We start from the raw sequence: 8,278 nt of genomic DNA, 5'->3' as shown, positions 1-8,278 counted from the left end.
TACCACTTAGGTTTTATTAGAAAATAGTGAACCACAGTTTTGTCTTTTACTCCTGGAGGAGCAGAAGATTCTGCCTTGAAGGTAAAACATTTCTTGCAGCTTGGTTTGAAGAAGCTGGCAACCTATCAAAAGTAAAGTCACTAAAAGCTTTTAAAAAGTCAGTATTTGCCTTTTATAAAAGGCTAGGTGCTTTCAATAATAGTAACTGTAGTAATCAAGCAAAGTAAATGAGAGAGAGAGAGAGAGAGAGAGAGAGAGAGGATCAAGATTGAGGGTAGGAAGGCTCTGCAGAGGGACCTGGACAGGCTGGATCGATGGGCCGAGGCCAACTGTATGAGGTTCAACAAGGCCAAGTGCCGGGTCCTGCACTTCGGCCACAACAACCCCAGGCAACGCTGCAGGCTTGGGGAAGAGTGGCTGGAAAGCTGCCCAGAGGAAAAGGACCTGGGGGTGCTGGTTGACAGCCGGCTGAACATGAGCCGGCAGTGTGCCCAGGTGGCCAAGAAGGCCAACGGCATCCTGGCCTGTATCAGAAATAGTGTGGCCAGCAGGAGCAGGGAGGTGATCGTGCCCCTGTACTCGGCACTGGAGAGGCCGCACCTCGAATACTGTGTTCAGTTTTGGGCCCCTCACTACAAGAAGGACATGGAGGTGCTGGAGCGTGTCCAGAGGAGGGCAACGAAGCTGGTGAAGGGCCTGGAGCACAAGTCTGATGGGGAGCGGCTGAGGGAACTGGGACTGTTTAGCCTGGAGGAGGCTGAGGGGAGACCTCATCGCGCTCTACAACTACCTGAAAGGAGGTTGTAGCGAGGTGGGGGTCGGTCTCTTCTCCCAGGTAACAAGCGATAGGACGAGAGGAAATGGCCTCAAGTTGCGCCAGGGGAGGTTTAGATTGAACATTAGGAGAAATTTCTTTACTGAAAGAGTGGTCAGGCCTTGGAACAGGCTGCCCAGGGAAGTGGTGGCGTCACCATCCCTGGAAGTATTTACAAGACGTGTAGATGAGGCGCTTGGGGACATGGTGTAGTGGGCATGGTGTGTTGGGTTGACGGTTGGACTCGATGATCTTAGAGGTCTTTTCCAACCTGAATGATTCTGTGATTCTATTACTCTTTAGCAGCCTTCAGGCAGTGATCACGGGTAGAAAAATCCTGATATTTCACAAACTGAAAAAGCCTTTTTAGCGTGTTTCTCGCGGAACTGCAGCAGACGGTCAGACGCTGTTCTGCTGCCGCCCGGCGACCGGGCATCGGTACTGCAGCCCTTGAGCCGCGCATGCGCGGTGGCGCCCCCCTTCTCGCTGCCGTCCGCCGGTAACGCCAATGTCGTACTGTGGTGCCTGCGGGGTGATGCCGCCGCGTTCGTTGCTTCGTCCGGCTAAGGATATGCTGCTGCCGCCCCACGTGCGCGGTGCCGGCGGGCGCCGGGCGCGCAAAGCGCGGAGCTGCAGCGCCGGTGCCGCCCCCGGGCACGCGCCGCCCGGCGGCTGCTCGCTGCTGCTGCCGCCCCGTGGCCGAATCGCGGTACTGCAGCGCCGGCACCGCACAGGTGCGCAGCAGCGCCGCCGCCGCCTTCGCTGCTGCCGCCGCCCCGAAGCCGAAGCGTGGTCCTGCAGCCCGGCGTTCGCACGCCGGCTGTGGCCCCTCCATGCGCGGTCCCCATCCCGGTGCATCCCTCATCCCGGTGCATTCGTCATCCCGGGCGGCAACAGTTAGGTTGCCCCCCCCCCCGCGTGCCAGCACCCCCAAGAGTGTCGGCGTGTCCCGGTGCTGTCCCCATCCCTGGGGCAGCTCCCCGTCCCCTGTCACTGCGGCTGATCGTTGGGCTCTGTGTTCCCCCAATAAAACACGGGGACGGAGGGCACCCCTGGGGACAGGGGGCGGGGACACCCAGAGAGTGGGCTGTGCTGCCATCGCTCCTTGGTGCTGGCCCTGCTTGTCCCCTGACCCCTCAGCGGTGACGAGATCCGGGCCACTGGCGGGGACCCTCACTGTCACCTTCCCCCCATGCCGGTTGCCACCAGCGACAGGGACAGCGATCACCACCACCACCAACCCCCCCCGCCACGTACACGGGTGTGCAGGGGCATAGGCCACCCCCGTCAGGTGGACACGCTGGGGACACTGTCTACCCCGGGGGTGTTTGGGGTGGGAGCGGAGCTGCAGGATGCCGGGTCCCCCCTGCCCAAGCTCTGCAGACCAGGTGGAGCACAGGCATCCCCCAGCCCTGTCTCCGCGTGGCCGTGGGTCAGTGCTGCCGTTGCGTGGCCAGCGGCTGGGAGGACACAACTCCCGCCAGCTGGGGCCAGAGGAGCCCGGCAGCCTGGGGACCCCCGGGAAGGGCTGGCTATGGTGGGGACTCGGCGCCCAGGGCCGAGGGCACCCGAGAGACCCGACAACAGGGTGCAGCATGAACTATTTTATTACCTGTGCAGTACCCATGAGTGAGTCCCCATCGTTCCCATCCTGGTCCCCCAGTGGGTCGGGGTCCCAGCTGCCCCTGGGGGTGGCTCCAGGTGTGGGGGGTGGGATCCCTTCTCCCCAGAGTGCCCCCCACCTCCCCAGGGTCATCCCTCCCAGTCTCAATCCCCACATGGTGTCCCCAATCTCCCGAGAAACACCTCTGTCCCCAAATGTCCCCCTACCCCACTCCCAGGGTCCCTCTCGGACCCCAGGATTCCCCCCCCCCCGCCCCATCCCGAGGCCCCCCCCATCCCCACGGTCACCCCCAGCCCTGAGACACACACACACCCCCTCCTCTCAGCACGGCACGTGCCTGGGGAGATGCTGGGAAGAGCCGGCACTGCCATCTCAGAGTCCCGCTGACCCTCATCCCCCCTAAAGTCTTGCACCATGCTCTGCTCCTTGGGGGGAGTGCCCACAGTCAGGGGGGGTGGGGGCTCCCCTCCTCCCGAGGGAACCCCCCCAACCTGTCCAGGGCACCCTCTGCCACCTCCCCAGGGTCCAATCACCGTAACAGGGTCTGACCCTGGGATCCCGCTGGTTAACGTCAGGTCCAAGAGAAGGTTCCTCATTACTCCTTGATTAGTTCTTAGGTGCCAGCTCGAGCTGGGTGCCTCCAGAGAGGGACCCCTACCCCGCATCACCCTCCTTGCACACCTGCACCCGTTGCAGGAGGGTCCACGCACACCCTGGGAGCCACGTGAGAACCGGAGGCAGCCTCGAGCCTGCCCAGCAGCAGTCAAAACACCCCAGTGGTTTCAGACACCGGCTGTTTTGCTCCCGAACCCAAGAGAAAAATAACCACCACTGTCACACGAGGGTCCTGCACAACTACCGCTGTCACACGAGGGTCCTGCACAATCACCACCATCGCACAAGGGTCCCCGTGCACCTGCCCGCCATTGCACAAGGGTCCCCTGCACACCAACCAATTGCATAAGGGTCTTCCTGCACTGTCCCCCCCATCGCACGGGGGTCTCCACGCACCGACTCCCCGCTGCGCAAGGGTCCCCACATAATCACCACCGTTGCACGGGGGTCCCTGCACCGCCACCCGCACTGCAGAAGGCGCCGTGCGCATGCGTACTTCCGGGGCGGGGACTACAACTCCCGGCGTGCCCCGCGCGGGCGGCCCGGAGGAGCCGCGCGCTGATTGGCTGCGGAGGATATTTCAACGGGGCGCGCGGCGGGGTCTGCACCCAGGCGGCGGCGGCGGCGGCGGCGGCGGCGGCGGCGGCGGCGGCGGCGGCGGCGGCGGCGGCGGCGGCGGCGGCGGCGGCGGCGGCGGCGGCGGCGGCGGCGGCGGCGGCGGCGGCGGCGGCGGCGGCGGCAGTCTGAGGTGCCGCGGGCACGGCGGGCTGAGGGGAGACCTGCAGGCTCCGGGGAGGGGGACTGGGGGAGCGCCAGGCCAGGGAGAGGCTGCGAGCATCTGGGGAGTGGGGCTGGGGGGAGGCTGCGGACCCCCGGGGGGGCCGAGGAGGGGGGCTGTGCATCCCGGAGGGGGCCGGGGAGTGGGGCGGGGGAGGGGCTGTGCGTCCCGGGGGGGCCGGGGAGTGGGGCTGGGGGGGACTGTGCGCCCTAGGGGGGCCGGGGAGTGGGGCTGGGGGGGGGGCTGTGCGCCCTGGGGGGGCCGGGGAGTGGGGCTGGGGGGGGGCTGTGCGCCCTGGGGGGGCCGGGGAGTGGGGCTGGGGGGGCTGTGCATCCCGGGGGGGAGCTGGGGAGTGGGGCTTGGGGGGGGGCTGTGCGCCCTAGGGGGGCCGGGGAGTGGGACTGGGGGGGCTGTGCATCCCGGGGGGGAGCCGGGGAGTGGGGCTGGGGGGTGCTGTGCGTCCCGGGGGGGCCGGGGAGTGGGGCTTGTGGGGCTGTGTGCCCTAGATGCGCTGAGGAGCGGGGCTGTGTGTCCTAGGGGGGGCTGGGGAGTGGGGCTTGGGGGGGCTGCGGTGCCCCAAGGAGCTGGGGAATGGGGCTGTGGGTCCTGGCGGGGCTTGAGAGTGGGGCTTGGGGCTCCCAGGGGGCTGGAAAATGGTGTGGGTCGGGTGCTGTGAACACCGGGGGTCCTGGGGCTGGGAGGTGCTTGCAAACACTGGGGAGGGGCTGCGAGCATGGGGGGCACAAGGGTTGCACCAGGGTCCGTGCACGATCACCTCCGTTGTACGGGTGTCGATATAGAGGCGGCCGCGCCGCACGAGGCGCCGTGCGCATGCGCACTCCCGGGGCGGGGACTACAACTTCCGGCGTGCCCCGCGCGGGCGGTCCGGTGGAGCCGCGCGCTGATTGGCTGCGGAGGGTATTTCAACGGGGCGCGCGGCGGGCTCTGCACCGAGGCGGCGGCGCAGCGTGAGTGTGAGGGGCCGCGGGCCCGGGGAGCCGAGGAGTGGGGCTGTGGCGGGGGGGGGGCGGTCCTGCAGGCTCCGGGGAGGGGGGCTGGGAGGGCTCCAGGCGGGGGAGGGGCTGTGAGCATCTGGGGAGTGAGGCTGGGGGGGGGCTGTGTGCCCTAGGGGGGCCGCGCAGTGGGGCCGGGGCGGGGGGGCGGGGTGGGCGCTGTGTGCAAACAGACCCCCCCCGCGAGTCCCCACTGTCGCCCCGTGGGGACGGGGACCCCCCAGCCCTCCCTGCAGGCAGACGGGCAGCCTGTAGGCAATGGAGGCTGCCCGCCCCAGGGAGGTGCTCGAGTCTGGGGGTTTCACGGGCCGAGTCGAGGGAGGAGCTGCTGGAGAGAGGGATTAGAAACGGCCTTCTGCCCCCGAAACTGCTGGAGCATTTTACGGGGAGGGACAGGTCCACCCCAGGGCCCCAAGGGGAAGACCTCGGAGCAGGGACTTGGGGTTGTTCCAGGAGCAAAAGCTGGTCCCAGCCAGCTCGCCTCTGCTGCCCCGGCACCGGGATCAGACCTTTCAGCCCCGTATCTGCCAGAAGCATCACACAAGCGCTTGCCCTCCCCGGGGGTATCTTTGGGACTTGAGAAGAGGCGCAGCAGCTGTGTTTTTGGGCTCAGAAATGGGCGCTAAGTGAGCTGGTTTGGGGGCCCAAAGCAGAAGCCGGTTTGGCCGTTTGTGCGGGGGGGTGGGAGGGCATTGAGGGCTGCAGGGGAAAGCAAGGGGTGGGCAGGGTGCGTGGACCCTCCCCAGGGGCAGGGGTCTGGTCCTGCTGGACCCCGAAGTGCGGGAGGCCGGCATGCGCCAGGCCAAACTCAACGTCTGGGTGGTCTCTGCTTTTCAGCCCGCGCACGCCCTCTTCGAGTCCAGCTCTTCCTTGTTGACTGCTTAGAATAGTTATTAACTAATTAGTCGTACAAACTAATTAATATATATACAATGTACAACTATGATATTTAATCCTAATAGTCAAGTTTTGACAGCGATTGATTTACGACCTTGTCAAAAGCCCAGGCTGTTGCAAATAGCTGGAGCTTGTAAGGAGAAGGAGCTGAAATCAACGGGAGCTTCAGTGCAGAGCTGGAGCTTCAATTAGCCAGAACCGTAGCAAGCAGGAGCTGGAACGAGACGGGGTGTCCGCTCTCTGGGGCATGCCTTAGCCAGAGGCAAAATTACCAGCAGCTGTAATGAGCAGGAGCTGCGATTCGCTGGAGTGTCTATTTGCCGGAGCATCCGTCGGCCGGACTGCACTCCCAGCACGGCTGAAGAGCAGCCAGGCGCAGGCAGGGCTGTCCCCAGCAAGGAGCTCCGAGCGGCAGGGAGGCGAGTTGTCCTTCTGCCAGCGGGGAGCCTGGCCTCTTCCCTCGGGGATTAAATCCACGCCACGTGCCTCTCTCTGCGTGGAGGGTCTCTCCCGGTCCCGTTCCCGAGGGCTGAAGTGAGGTGGGGGTCCCCCGGCTCTCCCAGGGGGCAGGCGGCAGCACGAGGCGGCGGTGTCTCCGCGGTACCTAGCAAAGGGGAGAGAAACCGGCCGGCTGGAGCTCCCGGGGTGCACAGCGCGGCCCCGCACGGCAGAATCCTTCCCTGTGTTTTCACCGTTGGCTGGGCGTGACAAACAGGTTCATTTTGTGCCTTCTCTTTTCCCAGCGTCACCTTCTGCGTCACGTGAGGAAAATCCTGCGTGGCTGATGCCGCTTGCTGCTCAGGTAATGGCACGTATGGGGCCGGGGGAGCGGGGAGAAACATTGGCGCGTTCAAGGTCGCTGCAGATGCTCCACGTCAAACCCAGGGAAAAGGCAAATTTGCTGCCAGTGCAGAAAAGCTGATGAACAGTTGCCGTTAACAGAGCATGCCTCGTTCCTGAATCGGTCCCTGGGTAGTTACGAATGTTTTCCTTTCAGGGAAAAGAATGAACTTTCATCTACGATAAATTAAGAGCTGCCTGTGACCTTCTTTAGGGTCAAGTGTTTCTCTTCTGTTTGTTCATACTGATTTTATGGGCAGGTTGGAAATAGCCTTTTATTTTTATATGCATAACTCAATTTTTAGTAATACGTGGTGTCAGTATAGTTGATTTTTGAGCACCTAGGTAACACTAGAAATGTAATGAATGAAACACGATGGAAACCGATATTTAAACTTGATTTTTACTTGATTTTTTTTTTTTCATTAGAGTGTTGATGGCATGTTGTCCTGTGGCTCAATCCACGTTCTGTTCAGTGGAGTCTTCAATCTAGGACTTTTAAGGAAAAAAGTTTGTCCTTCCAAAAAAGGGCTAGTCGTTCATAGGATCGAGGTATAGACTTGGAGAGTCGCTTAAGTACGTGATCAGAATTCAAGCTAAATGTCGCTTAATATTGCTGCTGTTGGTCTTCACTTTCATTAATTTCCCCGCTGCTCTGTCATGGTTGGGAGCTCTGAATCTGAATTTTTTTCACGTTTTTCTCCCCAGGGAGAGGCCTTTAAAAGTTACTTCGTTTCCTCGCAAATACATCGGTCAATAAAATTGAGTTATGATTCTTAAAACCACAAAAATGACACCAATCTTACAGGTCTGGACTATTTCTGAACACGTATTCATCACATGCAGATGACATCGGGATACGGATCGTCTGCACTTCATGCTCTGACAAGACAACATGCTGAGACAGGGACGAGCTCCAAAAGAAAAAAAAGGTACGACGTCAAGGTTTTGTTTTGTTGGTGGTTTTTGTGGGTTTTCTGTGTTTGCGTTGGGGTTTGTTTGTTTGTTTTTTAAGAGTGTGATGTTGACCGGTGGCAGCCTGCAGAGCTCTCTTGCTGCCCGACCTCTCCTTTTCTTCTCTGTCACTCCTCTTTCATGGCTGTAATTTTCACTCGGGTAGTTTTAGAAGAGCAATTTAGTTACTTGCCTGTGTAAACGTGCTGGTAATACCTGGAAGGTAAATGCTTGAACCAGTAGCGAATAACGTGGCTACAAGTAGAATTTCTGAAGGAAGAACAACAACAACAGGAAGCAAGTAGCAAGTTACCACAAATTTGTATGTGTCAAACACGTCAAAGTCTTACTGCCAAACATTGTTTGGCAATGTGTTCCAAATGGCTCGTTTTGGTAAACATAAATTTTCAGGAAGTTCAGGGTTGTGTGTGGAAAAACGTGCCCCTCTGTCTAGGTGTCCTGCTACGTAAATAGCATCAGTCAGTAGCCCATCCAGTGGCAGGGCTGTTGTTCCCTGCTCTCGATATTGCTGTAGTAGTGTTGTGATATTTCGACCTAAGAGGTGGGTTTAGGAATGGAAGGAGAATGCCTGTGTTCTGCAAGGGCTACGAATGCCGACCCTTTTCTCTGCCTGCTGCTTTCCTGTGCGTGAGATGAAACTGTATTGTTTTTCTCCCTTGTTCCCGGTCGAAATATTTCTGAAGCTGTCGCTGGGTTTGCAATTTGCGTTACTGCATTTTTGT

General features: G+C 60.8%; 1 long non-coding RNA gene across 1 annotated transcript; it reads left to right on the top strand.

Moving 5' to 3' along the window:
* The first annotated feature begins 4,581 nt into the window (after positions 1-4,581).
* LOC142085969 (uncharacterized) lies at positions 4,582-7,291 on the top strand. Its single transcript, XR_012674927.1, has 3 exons — positions 4,582-4,799; positions 6,485-6,543; positions 7,011-7,291. It is a non-coding gene; the product is annotated as an uncharacterized LOC142085969 (long non-coding RNA).
* Positions 7,292-8,278: the final 987 nt, after the last annotated feature.

The sequence above is a fragment of the Calonectris borealis genome, chromosome 10 (genome assembly GCF_964195595.1).
Source record: "Calonectris borealis chromosome 10, bCalBor7.hap1.2, whole genome shotgun sequence".
Taxonomy (NCBI): domain Eukaryota; kingdom Metazoa; phylum Chordata; class Aves; order Procellariiformes; family Procellariidae; genus Calonectris; species Calonectris borealis.
The sequence above is the reverse complement of the archived record's forward strand: the minus strand, read 5'-3'. Positions and strand labels throughout refer to the sequence as shown.